Below are 6,000 nucleotides of genomic sequence, written 5' to 3' on the forward strand. Positions count from 1 at the left end.
TTGAAATGAATGTTAGCATTGCATTTGCCTTCCTGACTGCCAATGAACCTGCATGTTAACTTTAAGAGAATCCTGAACTAGGACTTCCAAATCTCTTTGTGCTTCAGATTTCTGAAGCCTTTCCCCATGTAGTAAACAGTCTGCGACTCTGTCCTTCCTACCAAAGCGCATAAACACACATTTTTCCACATTGTACCCCATCTGCCACTTCTTTGCCCACTCTCCAAGCATAGCAAAGTCCTTCTGCCGTCTTCCCACTTCCTCAACACTGTCCCTCTACCTATCTTTGTGGCATCCGCAAACTTAGCAACGTTGCCCTTAGTTCCTTCACCCAGATTGTTAGTGTGCCTTGTGTGGTCCCAACACAGACCACTGTGGAACGTCACTAGTCACCGGCTTCCATCTTGTTAAAAACCCCTTTATCGCCACTCTCTGCCTTCTGCCAGTCAGCCAATCCTCTACCCATGCTAGGTCCTTTTCCCGAACACCATATGCTCATCTTATTTAGCAGCCTTTTGCACGGCACCCTTTCAAAGATCTTCTGGAATCCAAATAGATCATGACCACTGGCTCTCCTTTGTGTTTATTAATACCTCCTCAAGGAAGTCTAACAGATTTGTCTGGCATAATGTCTCCTTAATGAAGCCGTACTGTCACAGCCCTGTTTTACCATGCATTCCCAAGTACTCTGTAATCTCTTCTTAATAATGGACTCTAAAATCATCAGGTTAACTGACCTATAGTTTCCTGCCTTCTGTCTCCCTCTCTACTTAAACAGAGATGGTACATTAGCAATTTTCCAGTCCTCTGGAACCCTCCTCGGGTCCAGTGATTCCTGAAAGATCACCACCAATGTCTCTACAATCTCCTCAGCAATCTCCTGAGTGCAGTCCATCTGATCTGGGTGATTTATTCCCTTCAGCCCTTTCAGCTTCCCCAGCACCTTCTCCTTCATGATGTCCACTGCACTTACCTCTGCCCCTGACTCCCTTGAAATTCTGGTATCTTCTACTGTCTTCCAGCTTTTTAAATCCCTGATTTTGTATTGAATACAAATTTCATCATCTGCCATCGTGGGATTTGAACACAATATCCTCAGAACTTTAACTTGGATTACTCATCCATGACATTCCCACTATGCTATCACCTCCTCCCATGTAATATTTTGTGTTCCTCTGAGAGTGCAGAAGGGACTATGGCTGTTCTGAAAGATGAGTGTTCTGTCTGTGCAGTATTGCAATGCCATACCTGTAAGTGTTCAGCTGAAAACATTAAAGCTTAAAGCTGTCATAGACTAGAAAATAAAATGTCTGTCTCCTCTTCTCCTCACTCATCCATGTACACCAAAACATTCAATAATAAATGGAAGTATCTGAGAACTAACATTGGATTATACATCATAGAATTTGTGTTGATTTCCAAAGTTGCAATTCTACTGCACCCCACAGATAAGTTTCTCTCAATTTTTCCACTCTATCTGAAGTCACTGACCATAGCTTTAGAACATAGAACATTACAGAGCAGTACAGGCCCTTCAGCCCTCGATATTGCACCGACCTGTGAAACCAATCTGAAGCCCATCTAACCTACACTATTCTATTTTCATCCATATGACTATCCAATAACCATTTAAATGCCCTTAAAGTTGGCGAGTCTGCTACTGATGCAGGCAGGCTGTTCCACGCCCCCTACTACTCACTGAGTAAAGAAACTACCTCTGACATCTGTCCTATATCTATCACCCCTCAATTTAAAGCTATATCCCCTTGTGCTAGCCATCGCCATCCGAGGAAAAAGGCTTTTATTGTCCACCCTGTCTAACCTTCACATCTCAACTTTCTCTCTAATGAAAACAGCCTCAAGTCCCTCAGCCTTTCCTCATAAGACGTTCCCTCCAAAACAGGGCAACATTTCAGTAAATCGCCTCTGCACACTTTCTAAAGCTTCCACGTCCTTCCTATAATGTGGTGACCAGAACTGTATGCAATACTCCAAGTGTGGCCGCACCAGAGTTTTGTACAGCTGCAGCTCTGAAACTCAATCCTTCCACTAATGTTTTATCGATGACAATACCAATATCTTTAAAATTCCACAAACAGTTGCAGAAGGCTAACAGAATGCTGGCCTTTGAACAGATCCAGGGAGAACTGAGCAGAACTCTAGTTCTGAAGAAAGGAAAGGAATGCACATTGGACTCAAAAACTTTGATCACTTTTGGTCTCCAAAGATGCTGCCAGAGCTTTTGAGTTTTTCCAGCATTTTCTGTTTTAGTTTGAGACCTAATCATGGTGTGGAATAGGAGTAGCTTTAATGAGTTGCCATGGAAACCTGGCCTCCTCTGAGAGGGTTCACTGTCAGTATCAAGCCCACAGAAATAGGTTACAGTTCTGGCACACAAATAGGCAACCTTTTGTGCAAGTCCTCAGTTTATATGAGCTCATAAGTTGAACAAATAATGAAAGGATTGAGCTCATGATCTCATAACACAGCAGAAACAGCATTAAAGTTAGAGTGAAATTAAAGACATATTTTAGTGTTCCAGTCAAAGTTTGATTACAGTCTAAACACAGGATAATTTGTCAGCATTCAAAAAAAAGACTGTATTCATTGAAATTTGTTTCAGAATGACCTTTAAAGTTGTCCTTGACTGAGGATAAATGCAATTAATGTTCCTTTCAGTAATTGTGGGAAAAACTTTGCAGAGCAGATCTGTATGAAGACTTTTTTATATCCATTCATGGGAAATGGAAAAGGCAGTCCTTTATTGCCCATCTCTAATTGCCTTTGAGAGGGTGGCAATGAGCTGTCTTCCACAATCACCACAGTCTGTTTAGTGTAGGTGCAACAACGAAAAAAAGGAAATTACCTTTGGCAAGACGAAGAGAAATGCTTATCTGCAGGTCAGGATCTACACATTTGCAGGCATACCCCTCTAGACCCTTCCTATTCATATATCCATCCAGATGCCTTTTAAGTGTAATTGTACCAGCCTCCACCGCTTCCCCTGGCAGCTCATTCCATACACGCACCACCCTCTGTGTGAAACAGTTGCCCCTTAGGTTCCTTTTAAATTTTTCCCCTCTCACCCTTAACCTACGCCCTCTAGTTTTGGACATGTCAGGCCATCCGGCCAAACGTTTCACATCTTCTGCCTCCCTACCTTCTTAAACAGGGAGATTACATTAACTATTTTCCAGTCCTCCTTGACCCTAGTGGTCCCCCCGAAGATCACCAACAATGCTGCTACAATCTCCTCAGTTATCTCCTTCAGAACTCTGTCTTCATACAGTCATGTTCAGCAAATTTTTTCCCACCATTACAGAAAGGAGCATTAATTGCATTTATCATTAGCCAAGGACAATTTTCAAAGTCTTTCTGAAACAAAGGCTAGTATGTTACAACTGGTAAAAGAGAATGATTCACTTCTGTCCAATTCTCTACAGACTGTGAGTGTGTGTCAGAGAGACTGGGTAAGATGCTAAGGGGTCTCAGCAGGGTCGGTGCTAAATGGCTGTTTCCCCAAAGTGGGGAAACCACAATCTAGAAGGGCACAGTTGCAAAGTAAAGGGTCACAATTTCAAGATTTTGAGTGAGAGAGCTAGGAGTGAGATGAGGAGAAACCTCTTTATCAGAGAGTTGTTAGAATTTGGAATGTACTGCCTGGGAGAGTGGTAGAGAGGGCTTCCGTAGGAGCTGGGTATATAGAGTCATCAAGTCATCAAAATGTACAGCACGGAAACAGACCCTTCGGTCCAACCCGTCCATGCTGACCAGATATCCCAACCCAATCTAGTCCCACTGGCCAGCACCTGGCCCATAACACTCCATCCTATTCATATACCCATCCAAATGCCTTTTAAATGTTGCAATTGTACCAGCCTCCACCACTTCCTCTGGCAGCTCATTCCATACACATACCACCCTCTGAGTGAAGAAGTTGCCCCGTAGGTCTCTTTTATATCTTTCCCCCCTCACCCTAAACCTATGCCCTCTAGTTCTGCACTCCCTGACCCCAGGGAAAAGACCTTGTCTATTTATCCTATATTTGAAAGTGATGAATTTAAAGGGTGATGGAGGTGAGGCTGGAGAGTGGGACTAGCTGGATAGCTCTTTTAGGAGCCGGTATAGACATGGTGGGCCCTTTTGTAGTGTAAACTTCGATAATTCTGCGATTTAAGCATGAGGAGAAATTTCTGCTTTTATTAGGCTGTGGAATTCTCTTTCTAAAGGAGCACCGGAGGCTGGGTGTCTGAATAGATTCAAGGCTGTCAAAGGAGTTAAGGCTACATCCAGATTGGTCATAACCTTATAGAATGATAAAGCAGGCTCAAGGGACAGAATGGTTTATTCCTGCTCACATTTCTTATAAAGTTATGATCTTAGGTACAGTATACAGTAGTTGAAAGGGAATAAATTTGCAGAAATGTTTACGTAAATGTCTCAAAAAGCAGTCATGAACCTGTTGGGATTTTACCACAATCCAATGGTTCTGTTTTCACTTTTACTGAGACCAGCTTTCTATTCTGGGAATTTTTTTTTGTTAGGACCTGTTTTGCAAATTTTCAAAGAGCAACAGTGGGATTTGAAACCACCATTTATTAGATTTTAGTCCAGTACAGAACTACTGCAGAGTACTCTCCGGAGAGAGACAGAGATCATCAGGAGACTATGAAATGCGTAAATCTGCTCTGAAAGCGGTGTTGAGTTTGGTTTATTTTTTTTTCTTAACAAAAAAGCAGAATTCTGCATGTTGAACTGAAACTGTTGGAGGTGGCTTTGCAGTTTTGAAAAATGTCCAGGCAGCAGACTGAAAGCCATTCCATCATTCCACTGAATGAATACATTTCAACATGCATCCTCCAACACAAGAAATGTTAAACTGTTTGGCAGCAGAGCACAAGTGAACAATTCATGAATAGGGGAATACCTCATCAGTCACTTTGTAAAAACTAGCCACCTCTTACCATAAATATTTCCTCTCATTTCTCTCTCCACTTCTTCCCAGCGCATTTTTCTGTATTTCTGTCACCTCACAGAGGGAGCCCTGGTAGTGAGGTATTGAATGATGGAATGCTAGGTGGGGGCACAGCGTCTCAGAGTGACACAGACCACTCCTTGTGTTTTTATGGATATAAATTTCACTTGTAATGAGTTTAACCTCAGCTTTGGCACCAACGAGGCTAGATATTAACAGAACACCTGCCCGACCACACTGGAGATCCCAATGGTTCTCAGTGTAGTACTGGTCTTGTATGTACGTGCAGTGCAGAAGTGAATAACTAACCAGGCCCACTCCTCAGAGATGCTGGATTAGCAATTCAGGAGCAGGATGTGAGGAGAGGGAGAGGGTGGGAGGGCAACTTTAAAGTGGAAGAAAAGCAAGGGAGTGGGATGATGGGAGATTAGGCAGGAAATGGAGGAGGTGGTCTTCTATTGATTCTTTTGTGGGATGTGGACACCATTGGCAAGGTCACCATTTGGTGTTGATCCCTCACTGTCCTTGAACTGAGTGTTTTGCGCGGCCTCTCATTGAGAGTAAACCACATTGTTGTGAGATCTGAAATCGCGTAAAAAGTTGGCAGGTTCTCATCCCGAAGGTCATCAGCAAAATAGATTTTTTTTCACAAAACAAGAAAAAAAGACTTATAAAAAAAAGCATAAGGGGCAATCTCTTTTACCCAGAGGGTGGAATAAACTTCCAAATGAAATGGTAGATGCGGGTACGGTTACAATGTTTAGAAGACATTAAGAAATGTTTGGAGGGATATGTGTCAAGTGCAGGCAGGTGGGACCAGTTTATTTTGGGATTATGGTCAGCATGGACTTGTTGGACTGCAATGTCTGTTTCCGTGCTGTATGACTGCATCATTTTATGACTCTATAACAATCAATGATATCTGAGTTAACTGCTAGAGCCCGGTGACCCTTCCTCAGAACAATTCTGAGGAAGAGTGACTGGATCTGAAATGTTAACTTTGATTTCTCTCCACAAAGGATGCC

This window comes from Chiloscyllium plagiosum, chromosome 12 (genome assembly GCF_004010195.1).
Source record: "Chiloscyllium plagiosum isolate BGI_BamShark_2017 chromosome 12, ASM401019v2, whole genome shotgun sequence".
NCBI lineage: Eukaryota > Metazoa > Chordata > Chondrichthyes > Orectolobiformes > Hemiscylliidae > Chiloscyllium > Chiloscyllium plagiosum.